A 12,177-nucleotide genomic window follows, 5' to 3' on the forward strand; every position below is an offset into this window, starting at 1 on the left:
CCTACCTAGTCACACCATGCTCGTCTGGGTTTACACTGTGATAGCTAAAAATACAAATAATAATCAATATGTGAACTCCCATATGCTTAAAACATCAAGGCAGAGAACAAATTAATTAGCATGTAGTTCATAAATGTGACATTGATGAATTACAGCATAGCTATTGATTAATCATATATCAATTACAGTCGTCTAAGCACTATAACTACGAATCAATTTAGACCTATCTGTGAACTGATACTCAGTGTAAGAAATTAAATCAACGACTCTGAATGGTACAAAAGTGCAGGCTAAGGTTTAACTCCCAGCTGATGCACAAGTAACATGCTTGATTAACACTAATGGAAAGCTAACTAGATATGCCTGCAGTGTACTGATATGAGAACAAACTTCACCTGATTGAAGACTCCCTCACTATTTATCCTGTTTTGGGCCCTCTTACAGGCACCTCATTAATGAGAAAGTATGACCCCAACCTGGGTGTAATAGAGCTGCCACTGAGGTAAGCATGCCATTTATTCAGCCACAATACTATAGGAATTAATTACGTAAGGTTTATTTCTACAGCACTATAGTACACTTAGATTTTATTAAACACGAAAAGAGATGGGGATTAATTTATGTAAATAAATCCTGTAGCTTCAATGGAGTGTTTAGCAGAATATATTTTGCAAGACCGGGCCATAATTCAGGAGCGTAGAAAACAGTCTGATGACCTAAGCACAGCCATCACTGCAAAGTAATTAACTTGAAAACAGTCATTGAGTACTTTTGATAGAAAATTTACAAATTGAGTGGTTTGTTTCTCTTCCACTCATATGTGTCAGAGATCTTTTAAATCCTAACATACATGCAAAAAAAACCAACCCCAAAACCAACAACAACCAACCAAACAAAAAAAACTAAAAACAACTGTAAGTTAGGCACAGCCTTGGCAATTTTTTCCATGTATTTTAAAGCTTCCACTCTAAACAGGAAAAATGACTTCTTCCAAGAAATCCCAGATGGCCATTTGAATATTTTTTACTTTCTTTTTCTTTTCATTATAAAAAAGATCACAGTAGTCTTGTTGAAAGAAATGTTTCTAGTTTGGGTGGGATCCTCTCTGTGATACCGAGACACACAACTTGTAAGTAAACTGCTGGTAAAACAACTCTTTTTTCAAGGAAGCATTTGCCTTTTCAAGGAAGACAAAGCTTTCACAGTCTTAGAAGAAAATGCTATTTCCTTAAGTTTAGGAGTCTAAGGATGTCTCTGTGGATGCTTTCAAAAGCATCTTCCTGTCTTCACCAACTAGGAGAGGTCCAATACTCGTTTATGTTGCAGTGAATTCAGGGAACAGAGACACTTGGCCTCTGGGTGCTGCTCCAACAGGTCTCACTTTCCTCTGCACTCCATTTCAGATGTGTCGCACTGCGAGTATTGCATCTGATGTGGAAGTGGGCACGCACATGAGAGTGTCTGCATAGAGCCCCGGATGTCTTTCGGCTCTGCTAGCATCCTTCAAGGCTGCGAGCTTCAAGGTAGCTGTGCTTCTCATTTGGACTGTTGCACTCAATTTACGTTATCCAAATGATGGTGAGATACCAGGAAGCAGAAACTCTGTTTTACTGGGATTTGCAGGCAGCTAGGTCTGCTTGTGACCCCAAGAAAGAATTTCTGCGACGAAAAAAACATCGATGCTCCATCCTCTCGTTCCTGGAAGCAACAAAAGCCTTGTGGAACATACTGCTACACTGTTGTCAACATAATGATAGTGTTTGTAAAATAAACTCCCACCAAACACTCCAATAATTATAATGTCTTTTTTCCCCCTCCCAACCTTATGTTCCTTTGAACACAATGACATCAATGTTAATTAATTCTATATTTGAATGTTCGTCTTCTGTGGCAGCTCTACCAAATAAACAAAGCAAAACAATATTTAACCATGAGAAGATGTAAAATGTTTACACAGGATGGGAATAAAACCAGTGATGGCAACAAAACTCTAAATCAAACTCAATTATACAGACCAGGCACAATCTGCCACAGCTGACAGTTTGCTGACTTTAGTTATAGCATTCTGCAAGGAGAAATGTTGTTTCATTTACAGCCCTATGGAAAAGGTTCTTGGTTAAACACCATTGCGGAAAATCACAAAGTGGGTGGGGTGAGTTCTTGGCAAGAAAAGTTTGATCATAGTGACAACCAAGAAACTACGGGTATAAATCAGATGCGGCCATTCCCTCTAAAACACTGTAGAAGATATCGGTTGGGTCAGCGTTTCTAATTGTGCATCTATTTGCTAGAAGCAATGCCAGTCTCTGCTCCTGAGGTACATTTTAACAGCAGCGAGCAAAACCCTTCAGGAAAAAGCAAAACTTCTCCTCCTGAAAAAAACACCCAGCCTTCTAGCAACTGGGGATTTGTGTTTATCAAATCCGTTTAGCGATTTGTGAAAGTTACCTAAACAGTGATCTAGCAAACAATGAATGACAATACTTTCCAACTTGCTTTGTTGGAGAAACATGTCCTCTAAGAAGAAAAAGCAAAAAGGATAGGAAGAATGTATTCTTAAAAACTGTATGTTCCTAAGATTGTAGTTTGAGTTGGAGCAGAGGATCAGCTAAAGTCCTGGGGGTTCACTGAAGTTCAAAGTCAAATTGTGAGTTTGACCCTCCATGGACTAAGATGGGCTGTAGCAAAAAACCTAGATCTTGCTGGCCTCAGAAACCAACCTAACTTACACCTCGGAGGTTTTTTAAAACCTGTGCATTATTTTGGGTGGTGGGATGTGTTTAAACAGAATATTATCACATCCTGCCTGCATCTGACTCTGTAGACAGGGATGATTTTTTTTTTTTTTTTTATTAAGGAAAAATGTTGATAGTTCTCACTCCTAAGGAGACAAATTAGATTAATTGTTTCCTTCCCACCTTGGGTAGATTCTGTTATTTTGCAACAGAGAGTGAAAGCCAGCTAAAATGTAAAATATGATTTCAAAGTGTGCCTACTGCAGTACACATAAATAAGAGGAAAATATCAAAAAGAGGGACAGCTAGCTACAATGTCACTTACATGACTTTCATATGAGAAGCTTTTGTGAATATAGAGGATAGTCCAATAAAACTGCTAAGTCAACTTCTTGGTTTAGAAACAGATCCACCTACAAGCATATACTTTTTTTTTTTTTTTTTTTTTTTGTAGGAGTCTTAAAACTGTCTCAGTTGTGAATCCTTTTAAATGTCCATCTAAATGTCCAGGCTGAGTGCCAAGAGGAAATCAATCTATGCTGACTCTCTGAAATCTTCCAAGTGTGATAAGACTAATAGGAACATTTGTCCATTTTATGTTACCTTCAGGAGCTTTTACAGTGAACGTCTCACCCCTTTTCTACTGCTTTGCATGCAGTGGCTGTTAATTTTTAGTTGAACCTACTCACTCAAAGCGAAACCAGCTTCTTGCTAGAACTGTGTGAGATCAAACACATTTCTGTCGTGTTGTGATAGAAGAATACATTTGCTCTAGAAAATAAGTGCCTGTGAAAACATGCACATTTATATGAGGGCAATAAAACTAAACATTGTGGCAATACGTCGTTGGTGGTAGTTTGGTACATTTTCAGTTTCCTCGGAAAACTCTGCAAAAGCTTTTGCTCAGTTGGCCATCCTCCTCAAAAGAGGGTGCTGAGGGTTTTCCAGCTGCTCTTGCACCCTGGAGGCAAGAGACAGAAGAAACTCGTTCGGAGGAAGTTTCTTTCCCGCTAATGCAGCCGTATTTTGTGATGGACTAGCAGGTGAACAGCCCCTACGTGTCTTCCTATCCACCTAGATATATATTTTACATCTGTCGCTCTGGCATCTAGAAATTAGGCTCTGTCTTCTGCAGTATTGTTATTTATGCCCACCAGCCTTGTTCCACTTCCCCTCCCTTATTTCTTGCTGTCATTTAGGGTTACTTTGGATTTTACCATGGCTCACTGCTCTGCCCTGAGCTGGTTTGGGAGGATCCCTCAGTGGCTTCCCTGCAGCTTGGGAATCGACAGAGCTTGTGTTTGCCATGAAGTGGTCTCCTCGCACCTGAGCTGAGACCACCGCACCACACTTCTGCCGCTCCTCCAGGTAGGACTTCCGAACAGCAAAGGAGAAATTCACAGGAGACAAAGATCACAGCGAAATTCAAATTAGGGGCTCCAAGTACACGGGTAAAGACACGAAACGACCTCCGTTGCTCTTGGCATTTCACTAATGCTCTGCAATGACACCAGCTAACAGTCAGCACGTCTTTACTTCTTGCTCAGGAGGAAAGTGTCTTCCAGATGGGTTCTTTTTATTCATTTAGAGAGAGTTAAGCTCGATCTCAGAGCTGCAGACAGTTGACTGATTGATGGTCCTGGAAAATCTGCTGATTGGAAAGACTGTATATCACATTAGCTGTTGCAGAGTTACTTTGGTAATTGGTTCCAAAGGAGAGGAGAGAAAAAAAAAAAAAAAAAAAGCTTTGCGCCAACCTAGGTGTAACTGATTTACCTCATTATTTCTTATTCAGAATTGACAAGACATAGATCAGCCATCGACAACTTCGTGCTCCTAAGAATGGATATTTCAGGCACTCTTAAAGTGCCAGAGGATCACAGATTAATACGTTTTAAGCCTTTTGCTCTTATGTTGCCAAAATGAATGGGACTTGGGTCAGCGATGTATGTGTGTTATTACTTTTTCTTATATCTTTTAGGTGATTTAACTGAAACAAATGAATGCTTTCAGTTCCAGTTGTCAGTAGACCAGAGTTTACAATGTAAGAGCGATGGCCCAAATCTAACCTTGGTTTCCTCCTCCTGAGGATGTGTCTATCCTGCACGCAGTCCGTCGCCTCCAGACAGACCCCAGCTAGGTTTTGAAACGGTTCGCAGCTGGCAGTGGAGCTCAGGCTGACCTTCAAAGCACTGCACTTTAAAATCACACCTAGTGCAAAACACTGGGTCTTTACAGAGTTTTTCACTGGGGTTTCTGAGTTTGGGAGCAAAGTGCATGGTGCTGCAGCTGGACTTCTAGCACAGCACGATTCAGCACACTTCCCCAAGGTGCAAATTATCGTTGTTCTTGCACCTGTTCAAAATCTGGTGGAGTGCGAGGCTGATTTTCTGTCCTTTGCCTTCCACACTAAACCCTGTGACTATGTGATTGTTATTGGCAACTCTGACGTAGGGCTGTTAAATGATAACAACTGGTTTACTAGTGTGGCTAGGCTTTGCACCTATTTACTATGGACATTGCGGATGTTTGAAATTTGCATGGATTTAAAAGTGATTAGGGATATGAATTAATGGAAAGCAAATCAGTCTGGGACTGTTAAATGAAAGACAGTATCTTCAGCTCAGGGAACAGCAGAGCAGCAGGGCACAAGAGGCTGGAAGACCATTCCAAGGAAAAAAGCCTTGTATTTGATTTTACTTTCCCTATCCATCTACTTTTGGATGCTGTCAGAGACCAGGCATCATGCTGGGCAGGCATTTGGACTGAGCCAGTTCTGCCCGTCTTACACACTTAGATTTACAGTGATAATGAAGTTTAATCACTATTTAATCACTATTTGAAGTGAGTCCAGCATCTTTCCTACCCACCCCACTCATCCTTTTCCAAGGACAGTTATCTGAAATTTAAACCACATTTGTTGTCACTGAAGCATCAGGAAAATAAGAGACCAAGACACAAAATGCTTCATGGCAGCTCTGCTGCAGGGGCTGCTGTTGCCACTGGTGCCCCATCTGCTCTAGGCATTGCTCGTGCCCCATGTTACTCTTCTCTACAGCTTCTTTCCCTTTTTCACATTTATGGAAATCTCTGCCTTGCTACTTTTGCTGACTAAGCCGTTTACGTGTCTAAACTCAAGAGATCAAAGTAACAACCCTTCAAAACCACTTTTTTTTTTTTTCCCTCCAAACAATTGTTTGTTGTAAAGTTTACTGAGAAATTAATGCACTGAGGTTGGGTGCAAGCAAAAGTTACAACTGAAATCCTGACACCACTCCCATCATAAACCTCTGCTCTTCTCTGAAATATTTCATTTTTGATGAAACAACATTATAGGGGAGTGAAAAGGTAGAAACCTGTTATGTTTGATAGAACTTGGGCTCATATCTTACAGTACCCTAAAGACCCTACCAACTTTGCTAACACCTTTCCCTAGAACAATCAACATCTAGGGGATAAATTCTGATGTTACTTATATTCTAACCATGCTATTAAAGTAACAGAAAGGAAAAGAGATTTAAGGAAGGGCAGAATATTATTCCAATTTACACCATGGAATATTGAATTTAATTAATCCTTACAATTAAGTAAAAAAATGTACTCAGGCATAACCAAGAGGTGAATCTGACCATATGGATATATCATATGTGTAATCCTTACATTTTGCAAAGATTTCACATACCTGTTTAGCCCCGTTACTATTACGGTTCTAGTGCAACCTTAAAATTCATTTTTGAAAGCCTGATTGCCGTAAGAATACCTCATCAAATTTTAATTAATCCCCAAGACAAAGCTACAATGGGCATCTTGGGGACTCTTCTCTATTGAACTGACACACTGGTTAAAAAGTGGAGCAATAAAATTCCAGTTCTTTGAAGGACTGTTGGATTCTGAAAAGCTACCAGCGCATTTAAATATTTAATGTGGTCGATACGGGAATTCTTAAACACAATTTTTACTGGAACTTTGTTTCTGCTAGTATTTGATTATTCTAGCTTCTGTCATATATGAAAGCACCTTGGATGTTTTAAGTGGAAATTTACTAAGTCCCTAAAATCCTGTGAGATGATTCCTTCAAATTACATTGAATCATTATTCATCATTAAATTGCAATATTTTAAATTTTGGAAATGCAATTCCGTATCAGACTGATGATAACTGGCGCTTATACTTACACTCTTTGCTTTATGCTCTAAAATAGCTGTACACAATAATCAATGCAGATTCAACTTCTTTTTGCCTTGACTACCTCAAGCTCTGAGAAGGATACAGTGGTCATGCCTGAAGCATCTGAGTCTGAACGAATCACTATATGCTCCATCAGAAAACTGAATAAAAGCCCAGTAATTCTAGAGAGTGATTCATCACGCTTTAAGATGGATGTCTAAGGTAGGCTAGATGACTCAGCCTCCAGAGATGCCTATTTTTTTCCATTGGCTGTATGAGAAGCCTAGTGTGAATTTGGACTGAGATATGTAACTTGTACGTGCTTGCTGTTTGAGCAGGAGACAGGGACATTTGGATTAGAGGAAGCTGTACATCTCAATCTAAACGATCACTCAAGTATGGTACAAAATGGGAACAGCCTGCTTGTGTGATACTGTCCTACAACCACTGCCTTTTTTAAGGATATAGGCTGTTCTGGTTTTGACGTTTTTTTTTTTAGGGGGGAGAGGGGTGGGTTGGGGGAGGGGGTCTGTTCTTGGGAATTTGGCTAATACTGAGTTGCAGGAAAAGACATGACCAGTTTCACACTGTCTTCCTTCCATTCTTGAATCTATCTGAATTTTCAGTCAAGACATGCTTGCTTTGATGTGTTCATTGCCCCTGGGAGTGGAGGGCATCACAGCTGCCAAGGACAGTAGTGCTGGAATAATTCATTCTAGTTGATGGAAAGCCAACATGTTTTTGGAAAGTTATAAAGCCAGACCTGTGGTTGTGTATTACATTCTTCCAAACAGGATTTACAGCAGACAGAACAATAACAATGAAAGAAAATTAGCTCCACATGTTATATGAACCTTTCCCTCCTGAGTCAGTATTGCATCTCTTGGGATTATAGAGAGAAGAACACTAATTCTCCCTTGCCCCATTGTCAGATTTCTCAGATGTCAGGGTCTTGTAGAAAGAGGTTAGTAAATGTGATATATCAGTGACTCAATGTGATTAATCAAATCAGACTGTTAGGGTTTGCATGATGTACTTTTCTAATACTTTTTTTTTTTTTTTAAATCAAAAGTACCAGTTCCTACATTTAAAATGTTTAACTTGAGATTCTCTGTTCCCATTCACAATTCTCAGCTATGTGTGAGAAGACTCCTCTCTCATCAAGTTTTTTACTTTATAGTGGTTGCTCTTGTGTATTTTGTGAACCCTAAAGAGATACGGTTATTACTTTCAGTGTATTTGTGCTTCAGTTAAGGGTAGGTTTATCTTTCAGAGAAAGAAATATCTTTTTTTTCTTGGAGAAATCAAAGAAAATGTGGCAAGAAGGGACACCAACAGGTCATGTAGCCCGTCTCCTTTCATAAAGACAGGGTCAGCTATGTCACTTGTACAAATGCTAGTCCAAGTTTTCTTAAAAATCTTCAGTGATGAAAACATTTCCTGATGTTGGATTTTAATCTTCTTTGTTTTATAACTCCTTGGCCTAACAACAGTAGACACAGAAGAGTTTCTTTCCTCTAGCTACCTTTTACTGTTGAAGACCATTTCCACATTTTTCCTCAATTCCTCAATTCCTCAATTTTTCTTTTCTCTAGATTAAGTTATTTTAATTTCTATAAACTTTCCTCCTAGGTCATATTTCCTGCACCTGACAAAATCAGTCTCATTCTCTTCTGAGGATCCTTTACAAATAGTCCCCATCCTTCCAAATTATTGTGCCTTCTACGCACAAGGTTTTTGACTCAAATTCAGCTGTAATCTGATATTACGCAGATCCCGTTCTGCAACACTGCAGCCAGGGCAGAAATCCACTTTGGTACGTGTGCAGTTCTGTCTTTACCTTTGTCATTTCTGAATGACACTTCACTTTTTCTCCACTTGTCTCCAATTGTTTTGAATTCCAGGCCTCCTCCCCACTGTGTTTGCAGGCTCTCACCTTGGTGCTCTCTGTGGCTGCAACAAATATGCTTGCTATTCTTTCCTCCAAACCGTTTATGAAATTAGGAACGGTTTCAGACATTAGACAGAATCCTAACTAGACAACTGTATTGAGTGAGAGTAGCTATCTAATGTTAATGTTGATGTTTTGACAGCAGCTATGTAATCCTGCACTCTAGAGTTTCACCTAGATAATATTTCTCAAACTTTTTCCTAAGTCATTCATGCAAGACAGTGTCAAAGCTTTGCTAAAGTCAAAGTATATGACATTTCCTGTTTCTCCCCTATGCACAAAGCCAGTTACCTTGTCATAGTAAGAATTACATTAGTTTGACATGATTTGTTTTTGATGAATGTAAATTGGCTGTTGCTCTTCTCTTATTATCCTCTAGACGCTTGCAAACTTTTTGAGCTATTTATTCGAGTATTTTTGTGAGAATATGACTTCAGCCAAATATGTACATCTGCTACAGTTCCCTGAATCTTTTAACGAGAAGCATTGTATCTTCTCTTTTCAAGAAAGACTTCCAAAGTGGGAGAAAAAAAAAAAACAACCTGGAATTTTCCGGTTCTAGAACTCAACCATCTGTTTTACAAAAAACCTTACAAAACCCCAAAAATCTGTTTTATAGGTGTTAAGAATTTATGCAATATCTATCTCTGCATTCAGTTATTGAGTGAGATGATAGATACTTATGCAGGTTTGTGGTTCAGACACTACTATACCTACAGAATTGTAATTCTGTTACGATAGCCCTATCTATACCACAGCTTTCAAAGCAGCACAATAGGACCAGGACTAGAATTGCAATTTTGCTTCTTCAAATACTTATGACACAAGGAAAAAATTCTCTCTGCTGTTAGCAACATTATTGAAATGACAGAGGTGATCTGTTACAACTTAGGAAGGCAAAGTTAACAATACATAAAAACATGCATCCTTCTACCTTTGCCCCTCACCTTTTGCAGTGTTTAGAATGCTTTGAGGGCCATCAGGTGGAAATACAGAGCTCGAAGGGATTCCGACTGCCCAAGTTTCAAAGTCCTGTCCTCAGATCTCTTTCAAAAGTTTGGTCTGAAGAAGTTTGTACCTACAAGGAAATAAATGAATAAGAAAGCAAAGCGGAGTTGAAACACAGGAACAATATACAAAAACTGCAATTCATCTGATTTAAATACAGACAAAAAAAAAAATCAGAGCTCAGAAAAAACATGGATTTGCAGAAAACATGACTAAAATGCCTTGTTTCTTATATATTGACTGCAAAGGAAGCATGCCACAAACAACCAGCTATCTCTTCTAGACCTCCACCATTAGATAATTGTTTTAAATCTTCCCAAGCCACATAGTCTCTATTTTATTTCTTTTGTACTTGTTCATTTGGTCGTGTAAGTTTCTTCTCCTTTTGATTCACTTTCAGTTGTACTGTCTCCCCCTGTTGCTGCCCAGTCTGAAGATGAGTACGAAATACTTGGTCTTTCAATACTCTGTTAAATTACAGATAGTGAGCTGTGTAGGTGTTAGAGTTTCTCAGAAGCAGGGTCCTGCTTATTTACAGCTCTGCTGTTTAGCCTTCTGTATTGGCATGCTGTAGTACTCTGCCAGAATGCCTACTGAATGTGCAAGTTCATAGGCAGCTTTATTAGCAACTGAAATCTTAGTTTATGACTAAAATAGGGGACGTAGCAATTGCACTGGAGATTTGGCATGGGTAATAATTTGATGAGCATCTGGTAGGATTTGATATCCTATTTTGACGTTCTATTTTGATGTATGGCTGTCCTGCTCTAGTATTTGACAGGAGAACCTGTGTGAGTTGGTTCTGCTTGTCAGGAATATTTCATGGTGCTTCTGACTTTGATAGCCTTACATTTAATGGATTTTTCTATGGGCAAGACTCAGCCAGTTTAAGGGACTAAGTCATTTTAAGAGAATCCCAAAATCTTCTCTAATGGGCCTCCTTAGTCTGGAGAAGTCTATACACAATACTCACCTTTTTTATGAAATGAAAAATAGTAAAAAAAACCTCCAAAACCAAACCCAAAAACCTCCACCCAAAAAACCCCCAGTCATTAAGATTTAGATTTTAGTTAAAATAGCCACAATTAGGTGCCTGTATGTAAGTATCCACTTCTGTGCTGGATGGTGAAGTTGTCTTTAGAGGCACTGGAGACGTTGCTAGGGCAGTTGGTCCTGCTGAATCCTTCTCTGCCACAAATCTCCGTCGTGAACTGGATACTTATTTAAATTGTGCCCTAGACAGCATTTGGATTGCATTATCTCTTTCCACTGGTTAAAAAAATAGCTTAGAAATCTACCCCCCATACAGACACCTGCATCTGGGGGCCTAAATTGAGCTCAGCTAAGATTTGGATCACAGTCTGACTTGCTTCGACAACTATACTTGAGGACTTGTGCAGTCTGAGCAAGCAGGTGCTGAGGTGCCACCTTCGCCTCTATTGTTTTGGATGACAAAGTCTTTTTTATTGTGGTTGATGGTTTTCCATGCTTTTTTTTTCTATATGGGTTGCACCTACGTCCCACATCTGGGGATTCATGACCCTGGGATAATTCAGCCAGTTTCTGAGACTAAAACTGCTGCCTCTTTATGGGATCTTTTCTAGACTGAACTTGCATAAGCTAACATCTTGAATGCCGAGCCACAGGAGATGTTTTTTAATGCATGGCCATCTCCCTCAAGTCCATCTTTTCATCTGCTACATGATTTCACTGGGTGCTACTCAATATTCCTCTGTGAAGCTACTTGCTTTTCCCAAAGGATACAAAAGACCTATTGGCACATGGCAGCGACTTAAACATCATAGGTTGGTTTAATGTATACTTTGCTGATGAAATAAAATCAGCAAAGTGTCACAATGCAAAACTAGCGAGGAGCTGAAGCAGAAATGCTGAGCAGCTGTTAGCTCCATCTGACTGAAGACAGGGGTCCTTCTCTTTGGGGACAGTATTGTAGGTATTCTGCAGGCGCTCTTTACTAACTATCCAGGGAGGTCAGGACATTTTGATGTTGTTTGTAATAAACTGCTCCTTCAACCAAGGTGAGCGTCCCATTGCAGCAGGCATAGCAGTAACTCATAAAAGAGGCTTTCTTTATATTAAAGGTACTATGAATAGATAGAGACAAGGGATGGTGGAAGTGAAGCACGGTTGTTCTGAACTGACAGGTGGAAATTGATTCACAAATAAAATGTTGCGAGGCTCAGTAAACCGGGGAACAAAGACTGAATTATGGGTTTATGGTAGAATCACAAGATAAGTGGTAAAGACAGTCTTGTATAGGGATCATCTGGAATACAATGTAGAATATTGATTTTT

The 12,177-nt window shown here is 39.4% G+C and overlaps 1 long non-coding RNA gene across 1 annotated transcript in view; it reads right to left on the bottom strand.

Moving 5' to 3' along the window:
* Positions 1-559: 559 nt before the first annotated feature.
* LOC134508608 (uncharacterized) overlaps positions 560-12,177 on the bottom strand; it is a 36,348-nt gene continuing 24,730 nt past the window's right edge. The window contains exons 2-3 of the long non-coding RNA XR_010069103.1: positions 9,801-9,931; positions 560-1,698 (exon numbers count right to left, since the gene is read on the bottom strand). This is a non-coding gene — a long non-coding RNA (uncharacterized LOC134508608). The remainder of the gene's footprint in view (positions 1,699-9,800; positions 9,932-12,177) is intronic.

The sequence above is a fragment of the Chroicocephalus ridibundus genome, chromosome Z, assembly GCF_963924245.1.
Source record: "Chroicocephalus ridibundus chromosome Z, bChrRid1.1, whole genome shotgun sequence".
NCBI classification, from domain to species: Eukaryota; Metazoa; Chordata; class Aves; order Charadriiformes; family Laridae; genus Chroicocephalus; species Chroicocephalus ridibundus.